An 18109-nucleotide genomic window follows, 5' to 3' on the forward strand; every position below is an offset into this window, starting at 1 on the left:
AGCCTATATCCCATGCCAAGACGCCTATTGCTTACAAAGCTAAAATACTTATCTACAGCTATTATATAATTCATGCAGCTAGGACAATCTTTTTTTTAAATTATTAGTAATAATGAATTAATAATTATTAATACTAAATTAGCTAATATATTTAAAAAATCAAGGATTGTGTGCATGTATCTGTATTAATATATTTACTTAAAACAAGCAAATATGAATCAACATTATTGTGACAACCACTCAACCTTGACATTTTTTGATATGCAGGAATGTGTGACTGTTCCATAAAGTCTAAAGCCAGTTTTGTTAGATACTTTTTGCCATTTAAAGGGATTTAGGTCCCATACAGACATGTAATAACTGTCCCCCAAAATATTAGTGATTGTTTCATTTGGCAGTAGAAACTCTATCCAAGAACACATACAACTAGTAAAGGGCTGCCCTATAGAGACAATCTGCTCAGCTACTGCTGAAGAGAGTGAAGGATGAGATAGAAGTGCCCTGCTGTGTCCTCCTTATTGGAAAACATTAGCTATCATTTTTGTTTGTCGTTTTGTGATCCAGTATGGTGAATTTCTAAAGGATGTCAAAAGACAGCTGGGCCACCCAAAACAATAATTTTAGGCAACTACAATCTGCCATCTCTGCAGCTTTAGGCTAGTAAACAGAATCCTTCTCACTTCCTGTCCTGTTGACAAATTTTTATTAGAGGGAGCTCCCTTAAATTTTTTTTAGACATTAGCTCTCAAATTGCAACAGACAGAAATCAAAAAAGCAGTATAAGCTATAAAGGCTCAAATGCTTGTCAGATTTTTATTTCCATATCTGTCCGTGTTGCATAGTTTTTAACTTACCTCCTGTCTGGAGGAACTGTAATAAGTGAAAATAATTTAAAAAAAATAATTAATAGTGTAAGAATTAAAGAATACGTACCGTAACCGGACATGATGAAAAGCCTGGAAAACAAAAAAAAAAATGAATTTGATTAAAAAAAGGAATGGATAAATGGATAGATAGATAGATAGTCTATGTGAATGTCTCTATTAATATAGTGGTCCCTTGAAACTACCACTGCCTAATTCTGCATCTTTCTAAATTATTATTATTACATAGTATTTATATAGCACCATCCTATTACACAGCACTGTACAAAGTCCAAAGTCATGTTACTAACTGTCCCTCAAAGGAGCTCACAATCTAATGTCCCTACATAGTCATATGTCATTAATGTAGTCTACGGTTAATTTTAGGGAGAAGCCAATTAACCTCAGTGCATGTTTTTGGGATGTGGGAGGAAACTGGAGTAGCCGGAGGAAACCCACGCAGACACGAGGAGAATCTGCAAACTCCATGCAGATAGTGTCCTGGCCAAGATTAAAACCTGGGACCTAGTGCTGCAAAGGCCAGAGTGCTAACCACTGAGCCACTGTGTGTCCAGACAATGGCTAAAGTCCATATGTCCCAACCATCAAAGCTCCTAAGTCTCCATTTGCAAGATTGGTCCACAACATTGCAGACCTATCTGCCAAGCTACCCCACTTGCAGAGCGTAAACTAATACTAAAATGTCTTAACACATAAAGCTCAAGGAAATAGGAAGCTAGTGGGTGAGCAGAAGTATCATTTTGGTAGGCTGATTATTTTTCATCCTGCATCTAGCTTCATGGCATGTTTTTTTCCTATATAATTTACTTACCTAAAACTGCCCCGTTGTAGATTGTGAGAGTGGCACTCTTCAAGAACCCAGAACTTTTATATATGCAGAATAGATAGGGAGGTACTAAAAGATGTGAATGTCAATTACCTGATGTAGGAAGGAACTCCAAATTTGCATTTAATAGTCTATTGTTATGTTGTGTAGTCATCCTTTGATTTTATTAGAAAACATGGTATGACATTCCCTTCCACTGAGGCACTGGGATGCTATGAAATTATCTCAATTAAAGCTATGACTTTAAAAAAACTATAAAGCAAAACTTTACATGTAAAGAGGTTTGGAGCAGGTGTATTTCATACTGTTTATCCCAGAATATTGCTAAAAAATGCTGGAAACCCCCTCCCCAATTACATATACAACTGCTGGTCTTTTTGATGGTTGACCAGAGCTCAGAAATTGTTTTGATGTTGGGACAGGGTGTAAAAAAAGATCAACAAATATCCTTTTCACCCATAGAAATGTAAGGACTGTTTATTTGAGGAAGGGTCCCTTATTTAAGCTGGAAGTTCATGGTTCATGTATGGTATTACTGGGAAGGTTCCCCTGTATACAGCTGAAGAGTATTTAACCCTATGACCACTCAGTAAGACTGTCCACCATATTTTTACTCAGGGATAAATATCTGGAAACGTCCCTTGAATGGGTCCAGAGCCTATGGATGACTAGCCCTGGGGTCAGAGTTTGTCTAACTATGCTAGAGGACCGGATCCTGCAATTTTACTTGGATACTGGGAATGTCTGGGACTGAGACCGAGTGGGGCTACACTCAGGGAGGAGGCAACACTGATATACAGCCTTGGGCATTAGGGATGGACGAGAATGCCTCTGGCAGGCTTGCAAAAATTTGCTAGAACCTCCAATGGTTCTGCCAAATTTTGGCGAACCAGTTTCGCCAAACAATCGGAAGATCGAGGAAATTAAAACAGGTGGATTCCCAGAGCTGCATTCAGCCCTGCGAATCCTCCTGTTTGAAATCCCCGGGCCATAGAGAAACTCTATCCAAGAACACATACAACTAGTAAACTGACATCTTCGCTCCCCTGATTGGTCTTGCAGGTCCCGAAAATTTGGTCTCACCAGCCGAATTTACAAAGGCCGTTCCCGCCTACATGTTTGGTAAGCAAGAACGGCCCAATTCGCCGCAAGGCAGAATATAAAAAATTTGTTCACTCATCCCTATTGAGCATTAAGGAGAGCCACCTGTGGGGATAGAGAAAAGTTTAACGGAGTCCCCTGAGAGGAATGATTAGTAAATAAATCTTGTAGTGGACTGGGTCTGGGAATACTTACTGTCTAGATATTGAGTTATGTAGCCAAGGGAAATTCACTAAACCCCTAGACCTTAATTACAGAGAATGCGTGTGTGAGTTTTTGCCCCCCTAGAATAGAAAAATGGTGGAAAATTCAGTCACTCCTATAGGGGTGAGTGATACAACAAGAAAATGGGGTTAAAATATAGAAAAATGGTGGGAAATTCAGTCACTCCTACAGGGGTGAGTGTTACAGCAGGAAAATGGGGTTAAAATATTAGACAGTTTATTATGTTTGTGCCATGTTCATAAAGCATGTTGAAAATAGATAAACCTAGTATAAGCTGTTGTGATAGAAATGTGTTTACTGCCATGGACAAGTTAAATTTCACCTCTGGATTAATTTGGTTGCAAAGACATTTTTAATATTAGCCTTGTATGCTACAGCAACATCAGCATTATTGGGAATAATCAGTTACTAACAGGAAAATCAGTTGCAAACCAAAGTTTACTTTTCTAATTGTTTGTTGGCAGGGTAACAGTGAGGTCCTTAACTCTACACAGAAGGCGGTCTCTCCCAGATGTACATTACCAACAGGCTCACACCAAAGGTTGGCTCAGTAGCTGGCACACTTGCCATAACAGGGCTAGGTCACAGATTCAGATATTGGCCAGGGCCAATTAATTGGCTTCCCCTGAAAATTGTCCCTAGACTATATTAATGACACATGACTATGGAAGGGATATTAGATTTGAGGACAGTTAGCGATAGAGATATGACCATGGACTTTGTAAAGCACTGGGTAATACACCAAAACTATAAAAATAAAAGTAATTTGCAACTAGTGTAAATATCAAGTTAAAAGCTCCTTATCATGGAATACAGGGGAAAGCATTGCCATTGCCTGGTAATCATCTAATAGAACCAAACTGGATGTGAGATTTTCGATTAGGCAATTTTCCGGAATCAGAACAGCAACACCAGACGGATTCTCAAGTTTGAAACATAACATTAAATTAACAAGAAACAAATGTATACAGCAAGACATATGCCAAACATACTAAGAATGGATTGTGGCTACAATACAGCAAAAGAACAGCTGTCTTTTAATAATACATCAAATTCACTGTACACAGTCTGAGCTGAAACCGGCAGTGCACTAAATCAGGATGCTGATACATACAAATGAGCGATTGTGGTATGGTCAGATTTAGCATTGACGTGTGATAAATAATAATGTTTAATGATAAATGTAGAGTTAGGAAATAATCACAATGCTATTATACAGCATATACTTATTTTCACACTGTAAAACTTTATTGCAAAAACAAATATAGGACAACAACATGTGAGAATACAATTAAATGAATATAGCACACATGAATTCAGTCACTTAAATCCAGACTACTTAAAGTAATTAGTGGCCTCTTGCTCAAGTTGGCTACAAATTAACATACTGATTGCCATAATAATATGTTGGAAATTTAGATTTGTAACTTGATGTATTCACAATAAAATAAATTGTTTTTGTGTTTTGGTCATCTCCAAATACATAAAACAGCAATGTCAGCAGGAAAGAAGGTTGACAACATTGCAATATTATAACTACTCAAATTATACATTTTGTGTTTATTTATAATTCACATGTGAACTAAGAATTGGTTACATGGATTGTAATATCTGAGGTAATTCTGTAAACAAATCTGTTTTTCCTGGAATGCATCTGGTCCAGGATTGAAAACATTTGCTAAAAAATACCAAATTACTTTTAGGAGATCCATTCCTGGTTTGCTGGATCACCCAGGTTCACTGATTAAAGTGTATCTACTACAGCCTTGGAGAGCTTTATTAAATCAGGCCCAATGACTGCAGCAGCCCATTCATACCATTGTGTTGGTAAAACATGTGCGTTACCACAAGGCGAAGCAACAGACATGAATGGCGCCCCAATGTACCTCCAAACATATGTGTGTTGGCACACAGTGTTAGATAGCATAATACGTGGTGTTCTGTTTGTTGCATTGCATGCCATAAAGGCAGCCTGTTTGCACTTTTGTATGAATTGACCACAGTTTAGCCACTTATTTTCAAAAGATTAATACAACACCTGACAATGGATGTTTTACACTAATCAAGAATGAATGGGAGCGCAGAGCCTTCTGGGATACCTATGTCACACATCCCAGGAGGCTCCTGGCTGCTCCCGAGCTCGGGCATGTGCAGACGGGGCATATTTCTACATTGAGGGGAAAGAAATACTGATCTCACACTTGCGCAATGAGATCAGCACTCTTTTCATTCCTTTTTACAGCAGGCTACGTCACCCAAACTCGCTCCTACGCAGTGCGGGATCAGGGGACATAGCCAGAACACAGGCTATGAAGACAGATCAAGATGGCAGCACCCTGGGCTTTCTCTGCAAAGGAGGATTCCGGGACAGTGTGGGGCCAGATTGACAACTTCATCAGTGGGATCGAGGGATCTGTGGAATTAAAGGTAAGTGTGATTTTTTTTTTTTTTTTTCAGTTTAGTTCCACTTAAACTACACTTAAACTTTATGGTTGTCAGTGGACTAAAAGTATGAAAAATGTAAGTGTGTAATTTTAATTGTCTTGTAACTTTAAATATTAGTTAAGCAAAATACATACATTTTTACTTATAATATATGGGCATTAAAGTAAAATCATAACTTCTTAACTGGTAAATTTTATTACTGGTAACAGTTCTGAATTATTCACAGATACAGCAGGTTCCACTGGTTTACTGCTCACTAGCGGGGTATATACTGAGTTGTATTTAGGGAACAGTTTAGCAATACGTTAATGTTGTTTAGCACAATTAATAAAGGGTGTATTGTTTGCAGTTAACTGTTTAACTGTCCCTTCTGGTTTTTCTGCTCATTTAGTATTCAAGTGCTTTAAGCTTAACATATGGATAAAAGCTAAATATGTAAGTCATCTTTATTTCTGACTCACGTTTATTCACATTTACTTTTTCTGTCAGCAAGTTCCAGAAGTAAAGGAAGAAATCCACGGTGTGGTCATTATGGTTCTATTTTATTAGAATTCGTACGGATATTGTTGACCTTATTTCACAACATGCCATATTGGTTTTCTGCTCTTATTCTTCAGCACAAATAATCATCTTCCTTTCTCTAGTCATTTGTATGGTATGGCAGGCTTTGAAAAGGTATTGAAAATGTTCCGTCTCTGTTTCCTCCTTTACTTTTCTATACTTTAAAGCTTATGCTCAATCACAAATTACATTCGTTCCTCAAAATTTTAACCAATTTTGCTTTGCAAACTTTTTATAAAGCCTTACTTACCTGTTATATTATCCATCTATGAGTAATTCAAAATTTTTAATTACTTGCTCTGAGTCAAAAGCACCGAGTTTCAAAGACATTTATTTTGTAATTTAATTCTATCTAGTAATGAGTTAAGGATTTTTATTAGTAAGACTGATAAAGCTGGCAAGGTCAGATGAGCTGTGTTACAGTCATCCTCTAACAGTCCTTTTACCCAGTTGTTTTAGTCAGCTGTTACTTGGCACGTGGCAGTTAGGCCCAAAATCTCAGACCACATCTTTATTCATATGTCAGGAGTTTCTCCAAAAATTTGTTATTTTTCTGCAGTGTTTAAAAAATGTTTTGCAGCTTTTAATTTTGATAATGTTAAACACACCTTTTACCCTATTAGAATATCAGGTTTACAATTTTGATCTGGAGACCCTAATTGTGTTATTAAACAAATATATTGTGATATAAACAGCTATAAAACAAAATAATTTGTGGGTGTTTTTTTGGATACTTTGAAAGTATTTTGGTATAGTGAAATGAGAATGTGTTGAAAGTATCTTTTGTCTAATATCAGTTTATTTTTTTCAGATCTGGTCAAATTTTTATTTTTTATAATACAGTTGGGGGATAGCAAATGATATTGGATCTTGTAATTCCCTTTTACTATATCAAATGAAAAATGATTTATACCAGCTACACCTTTTTTCCTAAACACCTGCCTCATATTTTTTTATATTTCTCTAAATGATTTTGGTTAGATTAACCTAAACCTAACATAACCTAAACCTAAATGTAGTATTTCTCAATAAATGGCACAAATTTGTGGTTACTCATTTAGACATTCCAGTCTTGAAGATTGTGTGTCCGATATAAGTAAAACTGATTTGACATTGTAAGTAAAACTTATTTGACATTGCTATAAACATATTTATTCTTGACTTGCATTGAGTTGGCAGTGGTTTGGGTAGGTGTTCAGTGTCTTTAATTTGGGAAACTGGGCAGTTGGGAGTTTCTTTGATTATTTTTTCAATAGTAGATCAGCTAGTGACTAACCTAAGTGACTAGGTTATTATACGAGGGGGTGCTGAGAAGTTCCTGGCTTTGCCCAGAAAGAAGAGAGCCAGAGTTATGAAAAAACACATTTATTCAACATATTCCCCCTCTGAGATCGATGCACTTGGTACAGCGTATTTGCAGCTTTTCTAATTCATTGAAATAAAAGTCCCTTGGTTTGTCCGCAAACCAGGTCTCATCAGCATCTTTGACGTCAGAAATGTCCTCAAAATGTTGCCCCTTCAGGTGTTTCTTTAAAATTGGGAACAGATAATAGTCAGAAGGGGCCAGGTCAGGTGAGTAGGGGGGATGGTGGACCAACTGGAAACCCAGGGTGTTCAATTTGGCAGCCACAATGTTGGACGTGTGTGCAGGTGCATTGTCCTGCAAAAAAAAGGATCACTGTGGTCAACTTTCCACTGTGTTTTGTCCTAATTGCCTCATTCAACTGGTCCAGGAGGTTAGCATAATACTGTCCGGTGATACTAGAGCGCTGAGGTAGGTAGTCCACCAAAAGAATATTGTTTTTGTCCCAGAAAACGTACGCCATGACTTTTTTGGGTTCAGAACTTTTTAAGGCGCTGGGACCCGCTGTGGCGCCATTCCTTTGACTGTTCCTTGGTTTCAGGATCATAGATGTAGAGCCAGGTTTCATCCTCAGTCACTAACCTAGCCAAAAAGTCCGGTGCAGCTTCAAAATGGGCCAAATCGGCTTGGGATGCTTCAACTCGTTCCTTCTTCTGATCACTGTTCAAACATTTTGGCACCCATTTTGTCGAAAGCTTTCGCATGTCTTGGATAGTGGTGATAAACCCAACACGCTCCCGTGAGATGTCAAGTATCTGGGCTATCTTCTTTGCGGATATTCGCTGGTCCTCAATAATCAGCTCATGGACAGCATCGCAGGTTGGCGGGTCAGTTGAGGTTGGGGGGCGCCCACTGCGGGGCTCATCTTGAAAGCTGAAATGCCCAGTCTTGAAACGAGATATTCAAGCTTTGACAGTGCTGTAGGACGGACACTTCTACCCCAATGTTTGTGACATCTCAGTGTGAATGTCCTTTGCTGACTTTTCCTGGAGAAACAAAATCTTCATGACGGCCCGTAACTCCAACGACGTGAAACTTGCTTGTGCCTCTGCCATCACAGCTTCTCACTAAAAGAAAAAACACTTTTAAGAATCGCAAAGACCCGATATTTGCACAGTTACATACTAAGATATTAGGCTGTCATATGCCCCCACACTCATTTTTCTATTTCATCTGGAAGGGGGCAAAGCCAGGAACTTCTCAGCACCCCCTCGTAGTGTTCATTTATAGGTATATTACTGTAAAGGTTTGTTATGTAAATAAATTACTTTTGTAATATCAATATTCGTGGTGTGCTTGTGATAATCCAGAGCTGTTACAGCACTCCATTGTAGGCATTCTCCAATCACATATAACTACAATAAAAGCCTTTTGGTAATGTATTTTGATTCTTTATTGGATCAGTCCAAAAACTTAGTGACTGGGTTAATATAGTGTACATTTTTAGTTATGAAATGTAAAGTTTGTTAGGTATTAAACTTTTGAAATACCAGTAATAAAGAGTCATGGTCACTTTCCACTAGAGATTTGTTTTACTGCTTCTTTTTTTAGTTTCTTTTTATAGTGTTGAATACATTTCCATCAGAGGGAACATTTATTTAGCCCTAATTTTATGAGCAATACTTTTTTTTCTAAAATTATTATTTAAACAATCAATAGACTACAATTTAACCATTCAGGCATTACTATGATGGTGACATAGTGATGATGTTGATACATAACCATTATTGTTTCACCTTGGTTGCTAATAATTAGTATCCAGACATGGACTTCTGTATGCCTTTTTTCTCTGTAAAAAGTGATAGGAAATCAGATCAATCGATCATAAATACACAAGACTCCTTTCCTTTAACATTTACCAACATATCCATTTGCTTTATATTTACCATATACCAAAAAATCAGTTGTTTATGATTGGTTGACAGTTAAACCCAATTTGGAATAACTTTAGATCCAGATGTGCTATTGGATCAGAAATTGTATTAGAATTAATTATTGTCCATGAGTATTTGGTCTTAACTGGCTAAACATAGCAGTACTTGGCATGTACTTGTCTTATTAGAGGAACCTGGAAAATTAGAAATGTTCATAAAGATTTGCTTCAAGGTATATTCTTGATATAATGCCATTATAGAATGTTACCACCAGATGTCAGTACACGTTAAATATATACGGTATATATATTATTTATGAATCTTCACCATATGCCATGACTAGGGTAGCCCGGATGCCTTCCCTTGAGCACCTTCCCCATACCCATCGCATCCCTTCCCCCCAGCCACCCAATAACCTCACAAACACCATTTAGGAACAAATTGGTTGACACTGTTGCTCTTTATTATACAAAACGTCAAATTGTTATTACAATCGTAATATATTGTTTTTACAGTTACAAACATTTTACTTTATTTACAATATAATTAACATTAAATAACCATAAAAAACCCAACATAACAATTACTTAACCATCCCTAACACTTACATTGTACCAGCTTACCCATTTTGGCTGCTGTTCCTGAAGGCCCCACCATCTGCAATGGCTTGATATTTTGATAGCTGCCCAAACCCTGACTCAAGCACTGATATACCATACACAGACTCACGGCCTAAACAAAAAAATACTACCTTCATTTTAAACAAAAACAGAGTATACCCATACCATTGACAGGTTCCTCCCCACTCTCCAGCATCTCTAAAACCACCTGCCTTCCAGAAACCACTATTCACAATTCCAACCCCCTCTCACCCGGTCACCATAACCCATATCAAGGGGGAGTGGGCAGGAAACATTCCTACTACCAGCACTAACTGACCATACCCCACGGTCTACCTCGGTTTTCCCAACCTCTCCTTAACCCCACCTGTCCCCATCTACTAATCAATCACCTCAAACTCCCTCCCTTCTTTTTTTTTCCAATAAATTTTTTATTACGTTTTTTAAAATAATCAACACATATAAACATGACACACAGATTTACCGTATAAACAAACAAAAAGTGCGCATAATAAAACCATTATCTGCAAAAGTGGAGTTTCTAGGGCACATAAGACCCAAGGAGGTACATAACAGATAATATAGCATCTGGGGTATCCGTGTAATAGAGAAAATAATATTTGCAATCAAACCCAATCCCAGTAGGAATTCGATAATAAACAATCCCTCTTAGTGCAAAATAGCTATCTATAAAAATATCTATACTCCTAGTAAAGGCACTTACAATAAAACACTGGAAAGACCAAGACAAATAGGTGGGGGAAAGAGAGGGGGGGAGGGGGATGGGGGAGGACCAGATATCACTCCATGTGGACATGAAATTACCAATTATACACAGACACAAAAGCAAAACAAACTGAGATAATAGAAATCGACCTTCCACCCACTCCCACATATGGTAGGGAGAGAACTATCAAATTCTGCGGGCATATAGTGCTCAATCCATGGATCCCACATCTTTCTAAAAATATGCAGACGGTTCTGGAGTCTAGCCACCATATTTTCATTGATCAGATACCACACTACCTTCTTTATCTTTTGTGCCACAGTGGGCATGCCAGGCCGCCAAGATTTAGTTATGGTCTGCTTGGCGGCAGTAAGTACAAATGACATAAGGCGAAACTGGCTCTTGTGGTGATACCCTGGGGGCGTAGCATCAAAAGGGCTTCAAACAGGTCCTTGCGGGTACCTCTGCCCACTATAGTATATATAATTTCATAGACACCAGTCCAGAATCGTTTGATTTTGGGGCATTGCAACCAAATGTCGTACAGGGTGCCTGGTGACCCACAGCCACGGAAACAACTCCCAGAGCAATCCGGGCGGTATGTCGCCAATCTAGTAGAGACCATGTACCATCGGAGCAGGAGCTTATATTTGGCTTCATGATACTGCACATTGGGGGTACCATATGCTGCGGCGTCCCACATTTGCTGCCACTGTTCCTCAGAGACCTGTCTTCCAATATCAGTCTCCCTCCCTTCTTTAACCATTTCTTTCCTGGAGGCCTTTGAGGTAATTTGACAATGGTAAGAAGTGTTTTTGAATAATAAACATAATTGCTCTGGTGATATGAGAATATACAGATTCCTCTGCTCTTCACTGGAGGGGATCGTGGAAAATGCCCCACAGTCATGCCACATGGGCCATATGCCAAGTGAACTGGCCTGTCTAGGTATCCCAGTTGTTTCTTGTAGAGATTCTACTTTATTTTTTCAACAATGTTGTCAAAATGTTCATTGAATTAAAATTAGCATATTCAACCATCTCCTCCTTCCTATCATACATACTTCTGACCACTGTGCTCTTTATACTATGTTGTACATTGCATTGTCCTTGCTACCACACTTTTTATACTGAGTAGAATGTCATAACATGTTCTGTTCTGTTCAGTATGTTGTGTGGTAAACAGTTCTGACTACATTTTCCATGAACAACTTCATATTCAATATATTCTACCCAAGTCTCAAGTTCCAAGTTATATTATTGTGATGTATGCAGCATTGAGTTTTAAAGTTTTATATATATTTATATACATACCTGCATATCATTAAATTTTTAATTTTGTAAATACTGTTTCAGACTCAAATTGCAGTCATCATCAGATGGCCTGCATGGATGTTATTTAGTTCCAAAACAATTGACCCATATGTCAGATTTTTTGCAATTTTTGTTTTTGGTTTAACTTTAGTTGGTGTAGTTATTTATAAATGTTTGTCCTAGAAATTATGAAGTCCCACCTATGAAATAACTGTCCTGACCCCACCAATATCCCAAACTCTCCTGGTCCTTAACCAGCCACAGTTAACTTGCCCGTCAGTTTATTGCAAGCTTTTTTGGTTAGCCTGGAGCTTTTGACACTTACTACCTGTTTGTAGAGACAAGAAGCTGATGTATTGGCTTCAGAGAAACTCTATAATCATGTCACATTAAAATTATAACTTTGCTGGCTGCAATATAACTATAAGCTAATAATTATCATACACGTAGAACGGCATGAACATGACATTAAAATAGGTGTGACTTCCAAAACCTGTTACTACTACCAATACTACATGAGTGGTAAACTTATCTTGGGGAATAATATAGAATGGCACAAACCACTGTACCTTCCCTCCTAAGCTAGCATTCTAATTAAACAGAATATTATGTTTAGTTGGGATTTTAGGATCTGAGATTGTACACAGGAATATTTTAGAACAATTGAATTTTGAAGCTTCTTGGTGACCTTGTGAGTCGATCGCGGAGCTCTGGCTCAGTTCTGGCTCTGCCCACTCATGTCAGTAAGTGTTGCCGTAGTTCTCGGCTTGTGGTAGCACAGGACCCGTAGTGTGACATAGGAATACAAAGGCTGCTCCCTCTCTCTCGAGTCATATTGCACCTTAGCTAGAACTTCTTTTTATGTATATTCTTATAAATTAAAGGCAATTGTTTCTTTCCCTGTATCCAGTATCTTGATTTCTAGTGGTTGTTAAAATTCTAACTAATTCTAACTAATATATATATATATTTACTGCATTTAAAGTCCCTTAATAATACATAAAACTATATGAGCTATTTGAGTTTGCACATCTTCATTTGTTTTTAATATTTAAAGTGAACTTTAAGCTGCAAAAGGATCATTTTAAAGTGGAACTAAAGTAAAAAAAAATAAAGAATTGTATTATGCCATACATTTTCATGCTGTTATGCAAGGTAAACAATATATATTTTAAATATAAAGTATACTAGGTATATATAAATGCATATATGTTTAGCATTTTTATTGTTGGTAGATCATTTTGACTTGGTCAATTTAAAAGTAGCTTGCAAGCCAAAAAGGTGTGGGCACCCCTGATCCAAGTCTTCTAAACAAGCCCAGGTTTTGCACTGAGTGAGTATAAATAAATTGGGAAACTTTATTGTCATTATATATACTCTATTAAGCTACAGAGTGTCATTTTGTAACATTTTTGGTTTGTAGTGTGCTGCGGGATTTTTTAAATGTAAAAAATGTGCCGTGGCTCAACAAAGGTTGAAAAACGCTGATATACTGCACCCTTCTAACAGACTACAAAGCAACTGTAGTGATTGCTCCAGGAAAACCCTGTAAGTATGGCACTTTAAAAGCTATGCTGACTGTAGATGTATTCCTATAAACTGATGTTTATTACACATGTTGAAATGCACAACTAGATATATCTGTTCCCTAACACTGACACTGAAATAGTTACACAGCACATACACATAGACGTTTGTTTCATTAAATTTTTTATTTCTATTATTACTAGTATTTGCATTATCATTCGTACATGTTGCACATGGAAAAACAAAATTTGGCCAGGTATTTCATCAGATGAAACATCACTTTTATGAAAGCATTTTTATAGCATGCGGCTGAAGAATTGTGCAGTTTTCAATATCAATTAATTATCCATGTGACTTCCAAGGAGATACTGCAAAAAAAATTAAACAGAAAATCTAGGTTAGGACATATTATAGAATGATATATGGAAATAAGCAACAGCATCCCAAGCTGGAGTTTAGGCATTCTGTTTTAATGTAATGCTCTCAGGATCTGAGATGGGGCAAATGATTTTAGGACAGGTAGAGGTACAGGTTTTTTTTACACTGGTATTAGTTTAAATAGTAAAATTCTGTGACATGTTTTCCTTATTCACAACTCCTTAAGTGTTTGTAAATCTTAACAATAAGTCTCTTTTATTTGCACCTTGTGTCAAAAATGCAAAGCTGCCCAGTGTCTTCTGCACAATACCTGTGTTGTTTCAAAGAGTGTAATTCATAACATGCCCACCATTTTTAAACTACAACGTAATTAACTTTTATGTGGTGGAGATATGAGAGTTGGTCTGAATAGTGTAGCAATAAAACAGGACAGGGCTGACACTACACTGCCTGAAAAAATGCTCAGCGTTGTCAGCCCGCAGCAAGTTTGGGCAGAACAGCGTGTATTATCTGTACTTTCAGTTTCCTAAAGGAATTAAACATACAAAGATTTGCATCTATTGAATTGAAAGTGTTTTTTTATTTTTGCCCTGACATATACTTTAATATTATTATTATTATTATTATTATTAATAATAATAAACAGGATTTATATAGCGCCAACATATTACGCAGCGCTGTACATTAAATAGGGAATGCAAATGACAGACTAATACAGACAGTGATACAGGAGGAGAGGACCCTGCCCCGAAGAGCTTACAATCTAGTAGGTGGGGGAATTTCACACACAATAGGATGGGAGATATATAGTGGTGGGAAGTAGTGGTGGTTTCAAATGACAGAAGAAGACGGGTAGGCAAGTTTGAAAAAATGGGTATAAAAATACTTAAAACTAATATATCTAAATAAAACAACAGTAACTGTATTTTGCATTTACTTCATTAAAATCTGATCACTGAGTGAATGCCAGTTTTGCATATGTTGTTCATAGAAGCATCTTTCTGACTGGCAAAATATGCTGTTTTCATTCCAACCAAAGAAACATTATAAATACATGCTTGGCTATAACCTGTGAAAAGGATTTGTTTTAATATTCAGTATTTCAACTTACATTCACTCCCATGTCACCACCAATAGCCATATCTAGGATATCTGCGGGGGCCATATCCATATCGGTTCCAGCCTCCATTCCATCCATACCTTCGACCATAACCATTACCGTAACCGTTTCCAGGAAACAAACCGGGTCTGTAGTAACCAGGCCTGAACCCACCATAGTTGATACCACCTAACCCAATCCCAAAGTTACCACCTGAAAAATAAAGGAAAGTATTAAGCCACATGCTGTATCTGTTATATGGAACCCATGGTATAATACCTAAAGCTGAAGTTTATTGTGATTGTTTTTTGTCCCCTCTGCATTTTCCTTTTCTCTATCTTGAACAAGCTAATGAGGTATATTGAATAAATACAAGTATTGCTTTTTTACATTATATATTTAGTGTCATCATTGCTAGTTTACTGTGGATTCTTTATGCAATGCAGACAGATCAAGGTGGGTAACAGGGGTCAGCTGGATGTTGTACATAGCTTCCTAAAAAAGGAACATGAAGTAATACTCACAAACAATACTGAGCATTCATAATTCAAAGAACTGCTTTAAAATATAAAAAGAGCAGGCCATGGATATTTCAGAAGGTTGAGGAGAAAAAAGCTAGAGGATGCTGGGAAATAAGGCAGACTCTGTGTGATTTGCATTAATATCAATGAATTATATAGGAATTTTACAAAGTACAGTAAAATCAAGCTACATTAGATTCTGTACAAGACAGAAGCCCGCACATCTGTTAAAGATAGACCTCAAGGCTGGAGTTCACCTTTAAAATTGACATCCAGACAGATATAAAGGCACACATCAATGAAGCTTTTTATACAATAATACATCAATTAATTCATTTTTTTATACAGATTTGTTGAAGGTTGAATAAAGTTGAATGATTATAACAAGAAATATGATGATAGGAGGAGAAAGCATTGTGACAGAGGTATATCAGTTTGTTGCTTCAAAATCTGATTTGAGCACATCAACAACCTAAAATGCCTCTCAAATTAAAAGATAATGAATCTAGTTACTCACCTATGTATAAAGTCATGATTGTGGGTCTAAAAGATAAACAGAGATAAATGGAGTTAAAATATCAGGCATAATTGTTCTCATAGCTTGAAGGTTTTAACACGCAAACCCTTCTAAACATATGGATGATGTTTAACTATTGAAGCAAAAGTTGAAACGGTTGACCATTAAAACATATGAAAATATGAAAAGGACTGTTAAAACGTGAAGGAAACCAATTACATACAGCTGTTATTTGCTGGCTTGTTTTTTGAAAGTAGTGAGTGTATGTATCGTTCAAGCTATTATCTAATCAATAAATTAGAGTTTACTCAAGCTAGCGTATTAGGACTGAACAAAGTTTCTGAGTTTAAAAATCATTGTCAAATCAAATTATTTTGCCATATAACATTTATAACAAATGTTATTTTACTGTCTATTTTAGGAATCAAAACAGTGACTTTCACAAATTTCAATTCTATATAACTCATTTTAAGCTGATTTTGAAATATTTCCCTATGCCCAGGGAATGTCTGGGAATCTTGCTTAGGCTGATGACAGCTTCCCCTCAGTGACTGAGAACAATAAAAAGAAAATGAAAAGTTGAATGATTATATCCCAAACAGAGAAGATCATCCACAGCTCGCAGTACATAAGTGTGGTGGTCAGTAAGGAGAATGCCTCTTACATTACTGGCCAGTGGGAGGAATGTCACCCTTACAAATAGCCAAAAGCATCATTAGTATCTGATAAACTGACCTGAGCATAACAAACTGCTCATTGTTCAAAAACCCCCAGCAATTTCTGAAGGAACCCTAGGGATGACCCAATGACAATCAGAAATAGACGGCAGTAAAAAAAAAAACCATACCATTCAATCCTTCCCTACTTTATCCAATACAAAAACAATATACACTTTAGCATTGTATACTCTACAAAGACTATCAGATAACAAACATGGTTTACGTACCAGAAGCTGACTCCTTGCAGTAGAAAGAACTTGAATATTATCCACAGAGAAACAGACACTTTTATATCAATAATAACGCGGGGAGGAGACAATAAATAATAATGAACATGACTAACTCCATTTTTGCTTATCATGTTGCATTTGACATTCTATGTTCTATAGTTATTCTTAGGTACCAGCCTAATTTCTTTCTCATTTTAAACGACCTGGAATTCCTGATACCTGAGACACTTGTTCAGTAAGCTCATTAACAGTAACAACCCAACATGTGACTCCATTATCATATTGCAGGTGACAAACACCTGGACCAAAATCAAGCCAGCAAAATAAAACCTTGTTATACTTTACACTAAAACTTTAATGCATGGTAAACTCAGGGTATTTGTAGTAATATGTTTAGATGCAAATTATATGATATTATTTAAATTATATTATAATAAATTCAAACTTTTTTTTAATGTTTTGGATAGTATGTAATAGACAGCAACCCAATAATTGTTTTTTTTATTGCACAGTACCCTTCTTCTGCTTCTTCTAGTGCCACCGTTTATAAAACTTATTATATCTGTACCATCTAGTAATTGTTCTAATACATGGTTTATTCTTCTTCTCCACATCTCATTTTTATCTTGTATAGGCCCCTAGATCGTGTGCAATGTACTGTATCTTACTTACTTATTGTCTTGTCTACATGGTTGGAAGGATTTCTCTTTACCACTGTCACAAAAACATAGCCATACATTCTTTCTTAAACAGTTCACAGAACAGGTGTCCAGATTCGGAGATTCTCCCTCTTAATTCTATTCCTGTGATAACTAAAAATTAGATTTTCCATCACATAGTTATCCATTAAAATTATTAGCATGAATAACGCTGCCAGTTGAGAGATCAGCAATATAGGGTTTTAAAAAATCTTAAAAAGACTGATATCGACTCATTTCCTTTTGCATGCCATTGGCCATCCATACTCACAACAAACATCTATAGGTGTGCTACAAAACAAGATCTCTAAAGTGGGTTTTTGGTAACTTTCTGATTGCTTGGAAACACCTGCCGTTTGTTTACATAGGAGTCTGGGAGGCTATTGAGACACAAAGGTTCCAGAGCCCCCGTGAACTTTAAGAATTCATTTCTTCATTTTGCCAAAATCTACATAGGTGAGTGAGGGCTTGTTCAGAATTT

General features: G+C 36.8%; 1 long non-coding RNA gene across 1 annotated transcript; it reads right to left on the reverse strand.

Moving 5' to 3' along the window:
- Positions 1 to 13638: 13638 nt before the first annotated feature.
- Positions 13639 to 16983, reverse strand: LOC140334563 (uncharacterized). Its single transcript, XR_011921595.1, has 4 exons — positions 16928 to 16983; positions 15982 to 16007; positions 14956 to 15156; positions 13639 to 13834 (listed from the first exon to the last, which is right to left on the reverse strand). It is a non-coding gene; the product is annotated as an uncharacterized lncRNA (long non-coding RNA).
- Between the last annotated feature and the right edge of the window lie 1126 nt (positions 16984 to 18109).

The sequence above is a fragment of the Pyxicephalus adspersus genome, chromosome 7, assembly GCF_032062135.1.
Source record: "Pyxicephalus adspersus chromosome 7, UCB_Pads_2.0, whole genome shotgun sequence".
NCBI classification, from domain to species: Eukaryota; Metazoa; Chordata; class Amphibia; order Anura; family Pyxicephalidae; genus Pyxicephalus; species Pyxicephalus adspersus.